Raw genomic sequence first — 18907 nt, 5'->3', positions numbered from 1 at the left:
AAATCGCGACTTACTATTACCTTCTTGGTAGTAGGATTATAGAGGTAGTAACCCTTTGCCTCTTCACTATAGCCCAAGAAAATACATTTTCGGCTCTTTGGTTCCCATTTGGTCCTGTTGGCATTAGGGACATGCACAAAATAGTCACAGCCAAAAACTCTGAAATGTGCAGCTGAAGGTTTCTTACTAGAAAAGGCCTGAAGAGTGGAGTCATCCCATTCACAGCTTTTGTGTAGCTACGATTCAAAATGTAAACTACCGTGTTACAAGCTTTAACCTAGAAAGTCTTTGGCAAATCTTTCCCTTTCATCATACTCCTGCCCATTTTGCAGATGATGCGCATCTTGCGCTCTGCTACTCCATTTTGCTGTGGTGTATGTGGCGGGGGTTTCTGCCTCTTGATCCCATGACTTTTGCAGTAACTTTCAAATTCACTTGATGTGAACTCACCACCTTTGTCTGATCTCACCTTCTTCAACTTCCTCCCCGATTCTTTCTCGATCATTACATGCCATTCTTTGAAATTACCAAAGGCCGCATCTTTAGTCTTGAGGAAGTATATCCATATCCTTCTGCTGTAGTTGTCGATCAGCGTCATAAAGTAGTAGGAACCACCCAAAGCTTCTGTCTCCATCTTTCCACAGAGGTCCATGTGAACGAGCTCTAGAGGAGCCTTTGCTCTATTAGCCTCTTTAGGAAAGGGCTACCGATGCTGATTGTCCATCATGCAAGCTTCACATACATCGGGCAGATCTGTAATTTCTGGTAGGTATGCAATCATTCCACTTTAATGCATCTCCTTTAAAAAGAACTAAGGTTTAGAAGATCAAACCTCTCATGCCACAACTTACTGTTGCTCAAATCGGCTCGAGCACTGAAAGCTGAGAGTTCGTAGATGTTGTTGCACCGTGTATCTTTACCCTTCCCTTGAAGATCCAAAATCTGTGCGTGCCATTCTTATCGAAGTGAACTTTGAGGTCCCAATCCGTGATCGCAAAAATGGACAACAAGCTCCTCTTGATTTCTGGCACATAAAGAACATCGGGCAACTGTTTTACAACTCCATCTGACTTGAGAGCAATCATATCTTTTCCTTTTGCTGGACATTTTGCATCATTACTGACCGCTACCAGGATGTCATTCTCTACCGGATGTAGAGAGGTATACCAATCCTTACGACTGGTCATGTGGTGTGATGCACCACTATCAATAATCCAAGGTTCATCCGTAGGTACATGAACTGCCTCCGTGCAAATCTCCTCAATCGCTAAGAACAGCTCTACTGGTACTACCTGCACACTATTGCGGTGCCGGACTCTTTCTTTACTCCGTTCTTCTCATCTGCAATCTTCTTCGGGAACTTGTTTTGCCTGTGCCCTGCCTTATTGCAGTAGAAGCACTTGATCTTCTTCTTTTTCTTTTTGTCCTCTGAAGAAGATGGGTTACCAGAGTCCTTACCCTTACCTTTCTTTGAACCAGCCGAGAAAGCTAAATCTTCTCTAGTTCTCGTCTTTTGACACATCTCCTCCTCTAGAAGCATCACGCTAAAATCCTCAAAGTTGAGGGGCAGATTTCTGTTCTGCATATTCAGCGTTGTAACAAGGCTGTCATACTTTGGTGGGAGAATCCGAATGCACCTTCGTGCTAGATCCTCGCTGGTGATGGTGATGCCAATCGTAGTCATTTGATCGTGCAAACTCTTCACCCTGGTGATGAACTTCTCTGTCGTTTTAGACTTAGACAGTTTCTCGTTTGCGAGTTGAGTCTCCAGATTCTGAATCCGCGTCTCATTCATGGTCTCGTACTAATTTTTCAAGACCGTCCATGCCTCCTCCGTTGTGGTGACATGTTGAATTAACGCCATGAGAGAATCACTTACACTACAAACAATAGAACACAACACATCTGCATCTCTTCTTATCCACGCGAGAATCTCATCCGCACTTGGTACTATCTATTGTCCTGCATTGGCTGGATCCGGCCCTCATAACTGGCTTCACGTCCACCCCAGTAGCAGTATCCCAAAATTCGTATGCGCTCAAGATGGCCTTCATCTTGAACTTCCAGAGCCGTCCAACTTTTCGCTTTTGCCGAATGGTGGGATTCACGGTCTTGAGGGGTGAGCCATCTCTCACAATCTGCTCGCAAACAAAATGTGACGCTCCAATTTTGTATATGCAATATTTTGGAATGTATATCGTAGTTAGTGTTCAAATTGTATGGTTTTGATGTTTTGAAGGTTGTGAGAAAGTTTTGTCTTGGTCGGAAAATTTTGGTTTTTTTGTCCATTATTGTGCCGACTTGATTTTGCGGCTTGAATTGGAGAAGGTTAGAGGAGTAATTTGAAGAAATTCTGTATGAGAGAGTTTTAGATCCTTTTGAGTAGAAAAACTTTGTCCTGTGTAAATTTTGTGGTTCATTCGTTTTCATGCCTGTATGGAGGTTTGAAGTTGCTAACCTAGTGGTTTTGAGCTAAAAAATTGCATGTAGATTTTTGTGTCAAGAGTTGCAGGTATTAGACGGAGGTCCAGATGGAAGAGTTAACCATGAAAGGTCAAATGCAAAGGGAAAGAAGAGGGTTCGATCTTCGCGAGATGAGATATCGGGCTCGTCTATCGGATCTACGAGGCAGGCGCGGTGATGCTCCGAACAAGGCTATTTTCTATACTTTTTTCTAAAAAAAGAGAAGTGTCTAGATTTTGCATGCTAGAAAAAGCGCACGCTAAAAATGGTAAAAGTGCACGCTTTCCAAGACAAGCTTGCTTTTGGCCGATTTTGGCTTTTGGCTGTTTTTTTTGGAGTCTAGAAAGGCTATAAAAGAAGAGGAGGCATTCTTTGTAGGAAAAAAGGCACGCAGATCAAGGCAGTGTGAAGGAGAAGACAAGATCAAGATTTCTGAGAGTGAGAGTGAGAGTGTGAGTGAGAGTGAGATTTGATCATCTTCATGCGAGTGAGATAGCTCAGGGGTGGATGGGTGGTACGAGCTCCTTCACGGAGTGCTTCTTCTCCGAAATTCTTGTAAAATCTCATCAGTTTGATTCAAATTCGAATCTTCCTTCTTGTTCAATTCGTGATTATTGTCTTGCTACAATTTTTGTTCGTGATTGTGAAAGTACAGTGCGTTACACAAAAACACACTACCAAATCTTCTTGCTAGAGCCCAAGCTCTAATACCATGTAAGAAAACAATACAACGTCTGTGCTCAACAGATAACAAGATCGCGTATGCAAGAGAGAAAAGTTGATAGTATGGAGAATAAAAAATTTGATTACTGTAGAACTGGAACAATAGATGCCGTTGCCTCCCAACCGTGCGCTCTTGTGTGAGAAGCTTCGATGGCATGCTGGAAATAGTAGAGGACGAAGGCTGGAAATAGTAGAGGACGAAGGCTGGATGCTAAGGAATCAGGGTTGCTGTAGAGCTAGTGATGTTATATGGACCTTATGGGCTTGCTCTTATATAGAGTCCAGTCTACCATGTCAAAAATGGCCGATGCCCTTTTCTGGTCTAGTCAAATGGCCGACGCTTTTTTTTGGCCCAATCAAATGGCCGACGCCCTTTTCTGGCCTAGAGCCATCTGGGATCTTCCAGTGCTCCAAACGAGCCCCACAAACCCAAGGGTGGGCTGCCCTAGGAAATGCCCCATCTACCCTTAGTGCGTTCAGTCATGGAATGCCTTCCCGCACTTGCATGTAGCCTAGTTGGCAGTGTGCCAACTCTATCTAAAGCCGTCCAACCATCAGGCCTACACATGGCCCCAATCTGGTGTCTATACCACGTCCTACCGGGCTACTCTAATTCCTTCTCCTCATTTGGGAGGCTCACAGGTTAGCTGGTTCCTGCATAGTTACACGAGAGTGGGGCATTGATATCTAACACAAGCTTGTTGTGTCCTCATTCTATTTTTTCTCCAGCAGGTCATTGAAGCTTGTTTCGGGTGTCTAGTCTTGCTCAGTGCTTTGCTTTGTATGTGTGTGTGTATGTTCATTTTATATTTTCCTCTTTTGTTGGCTTGTTCCTTATGTTAACATGCAACTTCTATTGTTCTATCCTCCCATTTGTATACATGCAATCTTTTGTGGTTGCTCTCTCGGTCTCTGTGTGTCTCTCTCTTTCTCTCTTCATTTAATCTATTTCACGGATTGTAGCACTAGATTGTTACTCTATTTGCAGACCAAAGAATGTCATGTCTCTAAAAAAATCGAAAGGACTCACATCTCCGACCTCCAAAAAGGCCAATATCCTTTCTCCTCCAAGGAAAAACAATCCCTCAAGGAAGTCAGACACAAAATTAAAGCCAATAAAAGAAATGCCAACAAAGAAGAAGCCAAGGTCTAAGGACCTTAAACCAGTTTCAATTTTGAGTGGAGGCAGGCTTGGCTTGAGGTTTTTTTTAAGAGCAAAATGAGATTTCTACTACCTAGAATTGGACACATGAATGCATGTAACATGGGGTACAAACAATAAGGAGAGCCATTGTGGCTTTCATATAGGTCACCTAAAAAAACTTTACTAAATGATTTAAATCAAATTTACTACATGATTTATAATTCAAAAACTGTGTGTACTAAGGTTGATATCATGTTGGCAAGAGCACTTGCTATAGCTACAGATGAAGTAGATGTGGATTGGGAGGACTTTTTCCAGCAAAGAGATGTGAAACTATGATCAAGTAGCTTGGATAGGACCTCTATCAAGCATGCACGTGATATAGGCACATCTACAAAGTAAGCATGCTAGTTATCTGCAACAGAGGTTCAATGTAGAGCAACAAAATGTATTGGATGACAAAGTGGACAAGAGAATGCAAGATTCCTATTGGATTTTGAGGCTGCTATTGCATTGAGGCCAAATCCCTTACAAAAGTGGACTCAATCAATTACACATACATTAGGTTGGGTCCACAATAAAATTGATGATTTTTCACATGGTGTGAGTGGAGTGTTGCAAGAAGAGTTCTTGAAGGACATGGCTAATCTTGAAGTAAATCTGGATACAACAAAACAAGTGTTTGAAGTAGCAAATATGCACATGGTGTTTATTGGAGAGCACTTGGCTTACAAGCATCAGCTTTTTGAGTAATATGCAATAGTTGATTGAGAAGATCCCAACACAAGGTCCACAAGTTAAGAATTTAGCACCAATAGACCATTCTATAGGCTTCACAACAATAACTATGAAGATGGATATTGAAAGGTGAGATTACTAACATTCTAATAAAGAGATTATGTTTTAGTTTTTAGATTTGGGCCCTCTTACAAGTAATATTTAATTACTCTTTCAATAAATGTGCATGTGTGTTTTCTATGGTGTTGGGTTTTATTACAAAAATATTGATGCAGTGTTTGCATCTTGTCTTCCTAGATACCACATTGGAGTGCATCATTCCATTTTTCTAAGAAGTCTCAATGCATTTATCTACCCTATGAAGTTTTTGATCGAATGCATGGTTGGCCACCATGGGATTTGACAAAGCAGGTAAATTTTCTACACTCTTTAGTTGTTATTTCTTATAACTCAATAGCACTAAAAAATTTGGTTTGTTGTTTGGAGTTAGTTGCTATAGAGAGACATACAACATTGTGACTAAACATTCCTTTTTAGTACTAATAGTATTATGTGATGTTTGAAATATGTCTCATAGTGAGAGGATTGTATACTTGTTCTCTTTCTTGTAATAACCCTTTGTTGATGATTGATTTGTAGACAAGCTTGGTCAAGCACTATTAGTACTATCTAGTAGTATTTGTAACAAAAGTTTAAACTATTTTTAAATATCTCAGTAGAACTGTCATCTCTAGCTCTACTTGATGGAGCAAAAAATAGATTGGATTTCTTATGCATACTTAGCTACTACTAGTACTTAGTAGTACTTGCAGCCCTGCCACTAGTACTTAATAGTACTTGGAGCCCTGTTGTTGCTACTTACTAATGTTTACTTTTTTACTTAGTACTTTTTAGAACCATTTGGCATTTAGTACGAATTAGTGGCACAGTTAAGTACTAGTTACCACGTTCAACACTATTTAGTACTATTTGACATTTAATACTAGTTACCACTTTCAACACTATTTAGTACTATTTGACATTTAATACTATTTAGCACTTTTATCACTATGCAATACTATTAGTACTATTTGGCACTTAGTACTAGTTAACACTTAGTACTATTTGGCACTTTATAGTAATTAGCATTTAGTAACATTTAGCATTGATATTAGTTAGGACTTAGTACTACTTTACACTTAGTAGAATGTAGCAATGTAAGTAGCACTCAACAATTAGTAATATTTAGTACTTTCTAGTACTATTTGGCACCTAGTACTAGTTACAATTAGTAGTATTTACCATTATTAGTAGAATTAGTAGCATGTTGCACACTAGTCCAATCCCAAGGATCGGCTTAGTGTGATTTTTGCACTAATATTGGATTAGTGGTAATCCAAAATTAATGCAAACAACACACTAATCCGATCTCGGGGATCGGATTAGTGCCCTGCTTCAATCCGGCCCAACGGATCGAATTAGTAGCATGTTGCACACTAATCCAATCCCAAGGATCGGCTTAGTGTGATTTTTGTTGGGGGTAAAGGCCCCTATATATATGGGTTTATTCCGCCCATCATATATATATATATATATATGAAGATATGTGAAGATAAGGCAGTTAAGTTGCGACCAATATCGGGTTCTCTCTCTTCATTCTCTCTCACCTTCTATTGCCACTCACAATTGGTATCAGAGCTGGTATCGATGATGAGTTCCTTTCCACCCTTACCCAGCTCTACCATAATCGTATCCCCCCCTCATTCCGAAGTTCTGGATTTGATGAGCTCTTGGTTCACTCATTTGCCTCCGGAAATCAACTACGGACGTGTCGTTGGGCATGGTCTTAATGCTGTAGAGCTTGCCCGTAACAAACGATTAGATTATTTCTTTGTCAGGGACCTGAACCAGGAAACCAAATTCGAAGCTAGCGATGGTAGCTTTGATGCTGTGATCTGTATTGTGAGTGTGCAATATCTTCAGTAGTGGGAGAAGGTACAGGCTCCTCCGACCTGGTGGCGTGTGTATCGTGAGTTTTAGCAATCGAATGTTTTATGAGAAAGCTATTGTTTCCTGGAGAGATGGAACACCTTACAGCAGGACATTAGCTTGTGGTGTAGTATTTCAAATGTGTAGATGGTTTTACGAAGCCGGAAGTGATAAAGAAGCAGCCTATGCCACAAGATCAGTCTCCAATTGATTGGCTTTTGGGGTTGTTGCAACCTGCTACAAAAGGTACCATCTAATCTTCTGAAAGGTAAAGGAGAGCTGGGCTGGAAAGGTTTAGCTGCCACGAGTGCTTTTCCGCCTGCAAAACCACGTCGCACAGTTTTTGCACTAATATTGGATTAGTGGTAATCCAATATTAATGCAAACAACACACTAATCTGATCCCGGGGATCGGATTGGTGCCCTGCTTCACTAAAATTTATCTCCCATGTTTGGCTCTTCAATCACAAATTACCTTAAAACACGACCAAAATGCTTGTTTTTCAAGATATTGTACGTAATAGGTTCTTTATCAATAATCGGAACCTATCTGAGCCTCAGATTCTGTTTTTTCTTGATCCATCTCTTTACATGGTTTGTGAATATTTGCACAATCTAAAGATTGTTACTCACTCATTGATTTAACTCTCTGATTGATTTAGCGCTAATTATTTCAGTTGTAGTTGTATGAAGAATCTAGTGCACAATCAGGAGGTGCATGATAAGTCTGATCGGTATACTTAAGGAATTCTAGACCTGTGTCATCAATGAAAACACATTCTGAAGAAAATAACATATTGCACTCTGCCTGCATATATGTGTGCTCGCCTATCTGTAGCAAATATGATAAGGATCAACTCTTTCTCACTTGAGATATGCGACACAGAGCCATTGAAGGTATTTCAAAAAGATTACGACTATCAGCATGGTGGAACAAAAAACAACTTTCATTTGAAATGGCAACTAAAAAGCATCTTCTCAAAAGATTCCCTTAAAACATTAAAAAAATAAGCTTTCTTTAAAACAAGTGCTAAATTTTGAGTATCATGATTGTAAAAAACACTTGAACTTGAGAAAGTCTCAACCACCACATTCTACTAATGTCTTACTACCTACCACTCTTTTGATCTACAAGATTTAGCATTTTAAGTGGTTGTGTATCATATGCTCAGGTTTTAAATGGAAAAACTTTTGTAGCATTATGATAATGAATAGAGAACACTTATACATTCTTCTCTTGTAGGAAAAAGGTTCCATTGACCCTACATCCATACAAATCCTTTATAGTGCCTTGACATATATTTTCCAATTTTTTGAAACTTACAAACCACTTTGGACGAACAAGAGATTTAAAAACACTTATCTACTATAGCTATGGTATATACATGTAGGAAAGGGACTTTGAATTATAGAATAGGTGTAAAGAATTATGTAGAAAAATGTGTGCTTGCTTACACTTTGCTAGAAAGTATAGTATACATCTTCATTTAGTCCCTTTTCCTTTTCTTTTATTGTTGAGAAGTGTTTAAAAGTTGCAATTTATAAAGAAAAGATCATCTTAGTGGATGTGTACCATAGAGATATTTGGACTTAACATGTGGTGAATGCACTTTAGATCGATCATGGATAGAGGATATAAGTCCCACTCCCTTTTCTCCTATCCATGTTTTCCTCCCATTTGTCCCTTCTCTAATAAGAGGCCACAATTATTAGAGGTATCTTATTAGATAAGTTAAATTATATAAATATATATATATTCCCTTGCCTCATATCCATGCTTTCCTCCCTGTCAACTTGGGATCTCAAATATCTAGAACCTATATCTAGGTAAAATAGAGTATCCCATATATCTTGGGATTTCAAATATCCCATTAGTCCCTTCTCTAATAATAGGCCATAATTAGTAGAGGTCTCTTATTAGATAAAGTAAATTACACACACACACACACACACATATATATATTATGTTTTCTCTGATCCGTGCTTTCTTCCCTATCAACTTGGGATTTCAAATATCTAGAACCTATATCTCGTATAGATACATAGATTATGTAAATAATATATATATTTTTAGTATATTTTCTCTATATATGTCAAAGATAATAGAGAAGGTTAATAATATAAAAAAATTTGTGCGTGCAGCATATATGAGGGAGCTCCCACCACCATGCAGTAGGTCTTTAGAGCCAAGTTGAGGTCTTTGTAGGAGGCCCGAGTATTGAGATATCAAGCTCCACCCCTGATGTATATCTTGGGTGACTCTCATTTATGTCACGATCTTTTATTTGCTATACTTGTGGTGTAGTTAGATAGCCACAAATGGTTGGGTAGGGTTCACATATGAACCATGTATTCTAGGGTTACACATATAGTGTATACCCATATATCATTGTATTATTGTGGTCTGCTAAAGTGAAGATAGACTTAGCCTCCCGCCGTGTGTCCTCTCTCTTTTGTGAGTTGTAAAGAAAGCTACAGTCAAGTCTCCTCCCTCTCTCCCTACTTCTTTGCATGGTATTAGTGCTTGGTTTATGGTGAGGAGCTCATGTAGAAAGCAAGACATAATTTTTGGTGTTGCAGAATTAATGTTGTTTGCCCTTGTGAGGACTCTATTTTTTTAGATTGGAGTTGCGGATTTTGACTTGAAAAATGTATGAGAATCTATCTACTATTGTTAATAAGAAACTTACAAAAGATAACTTCCCGCATGTAAGTTCAGGATGAAAAACTTCCTTATGAGAAAGATGTTGAAATGTAGAGAGAAAGAGACGAGACAAGAGACACATCATGTACGCTCCCAAAGACTGATTCATATTGAGGACAAGATACATATATATAGGTGAGACCAAGTTAGGTAGAGTGAGCCATATATAGAGCTCCAACACCCCCACTCAAACAAGGGTCTCTAGCTATGGATGAAAAAACCCTTGGAGAGTACAAGGGAAAAACCCAAGCCCCTATACAAATGTGAAAATATGAACCAGAAGTAATGATGTGAAAGTGCATTGTGCATCTATGTACAAATATACAAAAGGACCAAGAGGTCATAGTGAGCAATTGTGGAATGTGCAAAGTGCATGGTGTCTAGAAGATTACAACGATATATGTACAAAGCTACCATAAGAGTAAAGAGCCTAATCTAGAAAGAGTGAGCCCGAGGCAACTCCAAGCTCTGTGCGCAAGAGAATGAAGCGTGACTCATTGAGACCTTTGGTAAGAATATCTGCAATCATCTGGTCACTTGGACAATGTTCAATCATGATAGTGCCTTTGCGTACTTCGTATCGAACATAATGGTAATGCACAGCAATATGTTTTGACTTGTTATGTTGGACATAGTCTTTTGCAAGACTAATAGCACTCTGATTATCACACCGCAAGGGTGTACTAGAAGGAGGAGAATGGCCGATATCTGTCAACACTTGTCGAAGCCAAATGAGTTCACGAGCTACAAGTGATGCTGCAACATATTCAGATTCGGTTGTAGAAACTGCAACACAACGTTGTTTCTTGCTGGTCCAAGAAATAAGACAACCATTAATGAAGAAACAATTGCCACTAGTAGATCGCATAGATAAATGTGAGCTGGCCCAATCTGCATCTGTGTAACCCAAAAGAGAAAGAGATGGAATGGAGTCGGATGTGAATTGTCGTTGATAAACCAAACCATAATCTATAGTGCCTTTCAAGTATTTCAACACGCGCTTTGCTGAAGACCAATGCTTAAGAGAAGGACATGCAAGGTGTTGCCCGAGATAGTTAGCAATAAACAAAATGTCAGGACGAGTGTTCAAACCAACAACTTGAAGACATCCAACCAAATTAGCATATGGTTGATTTGTAACAAGCTGGCCACCACCATCAGAAGTGTTTTTCATGGAGCCCGCAAGACAAGGAGTAGTTGCTGAATGTGCAGATTCCAAACCAAACTTCTTAATAGTATCTTCAATAAACTTTGACTGTCGAAGTAATAAAATACCTTTACTGCGATCCCTTTGAATCTGAATGCCAAGACACGAGTGAAGCTCTCCAAGATCCACCATATCAAATGCCGAAGATAACAACTGCTTACTTTGGTGTAGAAATCCCAAATCATTGGAAACAAGGATTGTATCATCCACATAAAGGGCAAGGATTACAAAACTACCATTTTGGTGTTTGGTAAATAACTTGGGATAAGAAGAGCAAGAGAGAAAACCATGGGATGTAAGAAAAAGATCAAACTTGATGTACCAGGCCCGTGAAGCTTGTTTAAGACCATATAAAGCCCTATGAAGACGAGCAACAAGATCTTCCTTCCCTGCAATAACAAATCCTTCTGGCTGCTCCATGTAAATTTCTTCATTCAAATCTCCATTCAAGAAAGCTGTGCGCACGTCCATCTGATGAATTTCTAAGTCAAATTGAACAGCAAATGCCAATAAAACCCGAATACTAGTAATGCGAACAACTGGTGAAAAGGTTTCGTGAAAATCAACGCCAGCAACTTGAGAATAACCTTTGGCAACTAAACGTGCCTTGAATTTGTCAAAGGATCCATCTGCTTTAAATTTTGTCTTATATACCCACTTACACTTAGTGGCAGTACGGCCAGGAGGTAGCTCAGTGAGTATCCATGTACCTTTAGAGATAAGAGAATCATACTCTGCTTCCATAGCCTCTTGCCATTGATCCTTTTGTGGAGAACATATAGCATCACTGTACGTGGCTGGATCTTCAGAAGTAGAGAAAACATTAGCCTCAAAATCTTCATCATAAACATGACAAGAACCATGCTCAAAATCAATAGGCAGATCAATAAAAATGTCAACATCATCAATGACAGTATTCGGAATCAATGGTTGTGAAGAGGAAAGTTGCTCTTTAGATGGTTGTGAAGAGGAAATTTGCTCTATAGAAGAAGATTCATCATCACACAAGAATGGAAAAGCTTGAAGCAAAGATTTAGTATCATCAGAATCATCCATGGACCATGTACCGCCCATAAGCTGTTCATTGAAAATAGCATCACGATTCACAAGCACTTTCTTGGAGGACGGGTCATAGAATTTGTAGCCTTTGGAAGTGTCAGAATACCCAATAAAAATAACTTTAAGGCCAGGAGCATCAAGCTTTGCTCGTGTTTCTTTAGGAACATGAATGTAAGCAATACATCCAAAGGTTCGAAAATGAGATACAGAAGGAATTTCACCTGTCCATGCTGTGATGGGTATCTTACCAGAAGGAGCAGTAGTAGGAAGATGATTCTGAACAAAGACTACTGTCAAGAGAGCTTCACTCCAGAAGACACGAGATAACCCAGAATGAATCAGCATACATCGTATAGCATTGATAATAGTGCGATTCTTACGTTCAGCAACACCGTTCTGTTGAGGTGAATATGGAATTGTATGTTCATGATGAATACCATGGTCCGTACAATAACTCTCAAACTCACGAGACACATATTCTCCACCATTATCGCTGCGAAGTTTCTTGAGGCGACGTCCAGTTTGAAGTTCGACAGCCTTGTGAAATTGCTTAAAAACAGATAACGCCTCAGATTTTTGTTGAAGCAAGAAAACAACTGTATACCGTGAGTAATCATCAATAAATGTAATGAAATAACGATGTTGTGTTCTCGATGGAGGCAAAGGTCCACAAATGTCAGTATGAACAAGATCCAACAAATCATGAGAATGAACTGAATTCGAGAGAGGAAAGGGTTTACGATTGTGTTTGCCAAGAGCACAAAACTCACAGATTCCCATATGAGGATGAGCTTTAAGATCCATTCCGCGTACAAGACCTTGACGATGAAGATTAAGAAGCTTTGAGAAATCAGCATGAACAAAGCGATGATGCCATATCTTGCAATCATGATCCCCTGGAGCAGTGACAACATTTGCTACAGCATCATTAAGAGAGAGCTCAAACAAATTGCCATTACGAGAAGCAGTTGCAATAATCTGTCCATCTTTCTCAATGCGGCATTTGGTGTGGTCGAATCCAACAAACAAACCAAGATCAACAAGTCTTGCAACTGAAAGAAGATTACGTTGAAGTTCTGGGACATGTAAAACCCCTCGTAAAACTCGAGTTGAAGAAGATAAGGTGCCAAGATATAAATCTCCAATGGCCTTGACTTGGCAAGTTGTATCATCAGCAAGATAAACAACACGCTTAACAGGTAAAGAATGATAGTTATGTAGCCACTTAGATTCATATGTCATATTTCCTGTAGCACCAGAATCAATAATGAAAAGTGAACCATCACGTACATGAAGTATTCTGTCTGGGGGAACTGAACATAAAACACAACTTGTTTCAGGCATAACATTATCATGATGCTCGGCTGCATATGCTCGATTTCGATCTACATCAAATCGACGCTTAAAGCACATGGAAGAGGGATGATCAGATTTTCCACAATAATCACAAGAAGAAGAATCTCTAGATAAACGTGGTTGTTTTGTGGTAATGTTGTGTTCTTCATCATATTGACGTGCCCAACAGTCATCTTCAGTATGACCATTCCTATTGCAGTAAGAACAATGCTTGTTAGGAAATTTGAGACGAGAGAAACTACCACCACGACGACCACCTCTACGGTTGCCTCGTTGAAAAGAACGCCTTCGCACATTAAAGGCCCGTTCCAACTGTTGTGACTCAGGCTCCTCTTGTTGTGAAAACATAACTGCATCATGACCAACAGTACGTCGTTGTTGACGTTGAGAATACTCAATCAAAGATATGCAAGTTTGGTCAAAATCAAGACCGTCCTTGTTAGAAAGAATGGTAATAATGTTGTCATAAGACGGATCCTTTATTGTATCAAGAAGAATTGTAATAAGTTGCTTTCGTGGAACAGGATCACCCGCAGCAGCAGCAAGTTGATTAATAATAGATTTGAAAGAATCAATATGTCCCGTCATAGCAGTACCAACTTCATACTGTAACTTTGAAAGCAAACCTCTCAAATAAAGTGTTTCTGTAACAGATTTTTTCTGAAAATTTGCTATAAGATACTCCCATACGTCATGGGAAGTAGGAAAGTCATACACATCAAGCATGAGAGAATCACTAAGAGCAGAAAGAATATACCGACGAGCTGCTTTATCACGCCTCTGCCAATCCATATAAGCAAGACGCCATGCATCAAAAACAGGGCCTTCCGTGATAAGAACGTTGTCAGAATTCGGAATAATAGGCTGAGACGGACATAGAGAATTGCCAATAACAACATCTGAGAGCTCATCGCCTTTAAGAATTAACAGCATCTTTGCTTTCCAACCGGGAAACCCTTGGCCTTGAAAAGAAGGAATAGAACGTTGGCCAGAAGGAAAACCATTGACGAGAACAGTCATAGCCATATCTATCTGTGAGAAGACGTATAAGATAAAATCACAAAATTTGCACACCATAGACAAGGACGACTGCAAGAGGTAAGAGATGTCAATAGGAAAAGAGTCCTCAAAATAGCGAGACGTGGGACGCAAGATTCATTGGTAGACGCTGGATGAAAAGCTAGATTGGTCGCTTTGCTAAAAATAGCAAAATCCGAGACGTGGGACGCAAGATTCATTGGTAGACGCTTGACGGAAAAGCTAGATTTGGCGTTTTGCTAAAAAATGCTTGACGAAGACGAAACCTGTGTGCTCACAAAGACACTTGATGAAGACGAAACCTGTGTGCTCACACAAAGAACCTGTTTTGCTGTTTTACAGATGCAGTTTGCCTGAACTGTCATAACTTTTGACTCACAACTCCGTTTGACAAACTTTTTTGATAGGATTCACCAGCACAATACAATCTATGCACCTCTAATTACAACAAGTTAAGCTATAAAATCATGTAGACAACACATAATCAAAGAACAATCTTGTAAGACATGAAATTATAATCATGAATTTAACAAGAAGACATAGATGCTCTGATACCATGTTGAAATGTAGAGAGAAAGAGACGAGACAAGAGACACATCATGTACGCTCCCAAAGACTGATTCATATTGAGGACAAGATACATATATATAGGTGAGACCAAGTTAGGTAGAGTGAGCCATATATAGAGCTCCAACAAAAGAGAGTATGGCCATTCATCCATGGTGATGATCAAGAACCAGCTTTGGGTGTTGCTCCTACTACGACAGAGTTGAAGACATTTAAAGAGAGTACGTGAAAAGGCTAGAAATGTCATGTTTTGGTTGTCTATTAGTGTTTCATACTCCATGGTTGTGCATATACAAGATGCAGAGATGTCAAAGGAGGCATGGGATACATTGATGAAGCTGTATATTACCAATACCACTGTGCAGAAGATGTAGCTTAAATAGGAGTTACGTACTATGCAAAGGAATAAGCTAAATATAAATGAGTATTCCATGAAGGTTAAAGGCCTTGCAGATTCTATTTGCTTAATTGGAGCACCTAATGCTGATGAAGACTTGGTGTTCGTGACCTTGAATGGTCTTGGAAAATAGTATGCACAATTTTAGACATCCATTGGAGTCTGTGAGACCTTCTAACTTTCAGTAACTTGTTGCTCTATTGTGGAATGAAGAGCAAAGGAGTGGTGGTTTTAGCCACATGAATTTTTCATGAATCTACATTTTACTCAAATTAGGGTAGATGCATAAAGAGAGGAAGAGCCCATTTTGGTGGTCGTTGAAGAAATCAGAACCAACAGCAACAATGGGAAAATCAATCATATGGAGGAGGACGTGGTAACTTTAGAGGCAGCAATGGGAGCCAAAGAAAATGCAAAACAAAGAGTGCGATTATTTTGGGCATCCTAGACATGAAGAGAGGACTTGTTATAAAAAGTATCAGATGGGAAGTTGAAGCACAGCAACTATGCATCATGTAGTGGGCCTAGTGGGTGATAGAAATGAGCGCCTTTTTGTGATGCAACACATGGTTAACTCTATGACAAAAAATGTTGTAGATTGCAAAAATGGATGGTTTGTTGACTCAACGGCTTCTAACCACATGACCAATCATAGTGAGTGGTTTAGTGATATCAAAAAATTGGAAAATCTAGGCTATGTTGAAACAGGTGATGATATTACTCATCTAATTGCACAAGTTGGTAAGGTTCCACTGGCTATGCAGGAGGATGGAAAACAAAGTACTTGGTAGATGTACTTCATGTTCCTAATATCACCAAGAACTTGGTCTCAATTGGCCAAATTGTTGAGCAAGGTTTGGAGGTCAGATTCAACCTTGATGGATGTTTTGTTGAGGATTTGAAAAATCAGTGTCAATTGGTTCCATGTGCAAATTGCTATGTTTGCACATGGAAGAGGTGTCATTGCAGATATTGAAATATGGCACAAATGCATTGGGCACATGAATATACAAAGGTTGAAACCTATGGAAACACAGAGTATTTTGCAGGTTTGCCAAAATTCAGAGTGGATGGAATGCAAAAGGTATGTGAAACATGCCAAATGGGCAAGTAGGTCCAGGCATGCATTTCCATGCAATGGTGAAATAAGCAATAGGGCTTTGGAAGTGATTCACTTAAATGTGTGGACAACCAAAGCTGCTTCTCATGGTGGATGCCACTACTATGTGAGCTTCATTGAGGATCACACAAGGAATGTATAGGCATACTTTACAAAGCATAAAAGTGAACTGTCCAACTAGTTCAAAGCCTTTAAGGCCATGGTTGAGAAGAAAAAGGACACATAGATAAAAGTGCTAAGATCTGATTGGAGGGGGGGAGTATTTCTTAGATGAATTCACTAATTATTTAAAAGAATAGAAAATTTAGAGAAAGTACTTATGCAAATCTACCCCTGAGCAGAATGGGGTTGCAAAAAGAAAGAACAAACAAATCATTAGGGCCAATTTGGATGAAAAAAGGGTTGTTTAGGGTTTCTCTATTCTTGATCTAAGTGTCAAGGAGAAGCCACATGTCAAGAAGTATGGCATTTTTGTACACGTGTCAAGATCTCCTTCACTTACTTTTGGAACATTTTGCACTATTTTAGCCATAACTTTTACATATGAACTCCAAATTTAGCGCTCAAATGGTCCACAGGTGGCGCTTGATGAGCTCTATCCAATGAGTACCCATGTTGAATAGTTTTGGTAAGATCTTCATGGTCTTTTTTAAGTTGCCCCTTTTTAGATCCTTAGACAGCCCTTTTCTTGTCCAAATTGGCCCTAATGTTGCAAAAGTTGCAAGGGCTATGATGAATGAAAAAAAGATGCCTGACTATTTCTGGGCTGAAGTAGTAACAACTGCTATGTATATTATGAACAGAATTCCCACTACAATTTTCCATGGCATGATGCTTGAGGAAAAGTATACAGGCAGATTACCACATATTTCACACATGAAAGTATTTTCTTGTCTATCTTATGTTCATGTTCGTTAATGAGAGTAGAACTAAGCTAGATCCAAAGGCAGAAAAATGCATTTTCATTGAGTATTCTCTGGAGTAGAAAGGGTACCACTGTTATAACACTTCCACTTGCAGAATGCAAGTGAGCAGAGGTGTAGTTTTTGATGAAATGAGTTGCTAGTGTGGACTAGCAAAAGTGACAGAAGATGCAGATGCATGAAATGGTAATGCTCCTATAAATGTAGATTAGCAATCACAAAGTTTGAGTGGACTTGGTGAGTCCTTGAATAGTGGATCCAATGCACGGACAGGGAGATTGTGATCTAGTGGTTCTTCTCATGGTAGTCCAGATAGTGGTACATAGGTATCACGTAAAGGGAAGGAGAAGGTGGACCCTGCACCTATCTTTGATGTCTCATGTAGTCACTCTCATGTTGATGGAGAGTCTAGTGGCTTGGAAATGATCCTTGATGAAGAACTTGGGATTCCTTCAGTTGTTACTTTAGGTGTAAGAAAAAGCAGGCATGTGGTTAAGACTCTTGGAGGTGATGCAGGTACACGTAGATCTACATGTGTGAAGTTGAGAGAGAGAGAGAGAGGAAGCACACGGGTGAGCAAGAGAGGAGGAGACGACTCGTATTTGGTGGTAGCTCACACTACCTTATCTTTCTTATCTTTCATTTATATATGATGGGCTAAATACCCATATACAGGGGCCTTTACCCCCAACAACCTCCCACTTAAAGGCCAATGTGTCTCTAAGCGAGAGTGGTACATGCGAGAATAGTGCTCACCCAATGCCCATCATCTCTCTAAGACATGCGAATCTCTCAGATGCTAGACCCTTCGACAGAAGGTCTGCAGGATTATCATCTGTATGCACCTTGACAAGCTCAAGCTGCTTGTCCTAAAGTACCTCTCTGATGAAATGATACTTGACCTCTATGTGCTTGGTCTTTGCATGAAAGTCCGAATTTCGTGCCAACTGTGTAGCACTCATACTATCACTATGCAACACAGGAGTATCAACTATAACTCCCAAATCTCCCACTAGCTGACTAAGCCAAATGGCTTCCTTGCATGCCTTGGTGGCTGCAATATACTCAGCCTCTGTGGTAGAAAGTGAAACACACTTCTGTGCACGTGACATCCATGACACTGCACCTCTAGCAAAGGTAAACACATAGCCAGAAGAAGCAAACCTCCTCGTGTCAGGGTGACCTGCATAATCTGCATCTGTGTAGCCCAATACACATGCATCTCCTCTACCAAAGCATATGCACATCTCTTGCGTACCTCGTAAGTAGCACATCAAACCCTTCACTACCTCCCAATGCTTCTTGCCTGGATTTGCCATGTACCTGCTCTAACAACTCCCACTGCAAATGCAATGTCGGGCCTCGTAGCTATCATAGCATACATCAAACTGCCAACTAGGAACCTTAGTTATCTCGGCCTTCTCACCATCTAACTTCGGACAATCTTTCTGGCTGAGTTTCACATATGGAGGAAGAGGAGTGCTCAATGCCTTCTGCCTG

The 18907-nt window shown here is 39.7% G+C and overlaps 1 pseudogene; it reads left to right on the top strand.

Annotated features, from left to right (window-relative positions):
• Window positions 1–2043: 2043 nt before the first annotated feature.
• LOC147622100 (uncharacterized) lies at window positions 2044–7293 on the top strand (annotated as a pseudogene).
• Window positions 7294–18907: the final 11614 nt, after the last annotated feature.

This window comes from Cibotium barometz, chromosome 29 (assembly GCF_041138505.1).
Source record: "Cibotium barometz isolate CiBa-2024 chromosome 29, ASM4113850v1, whole genome shotgun sequence".
Lineage (NCBI taxonomy): Eukaryota > Viridiplantae > Streptophyta > Polypodiopsida > Cyatheales > Cibotiaceae > Cibotium > Cibotium barometz.
The sequence above is the reverse complement of the archived record's forward strand: the minus strand, read 5'-3'. Positions and strand labels throughout refer to the sequence as shown.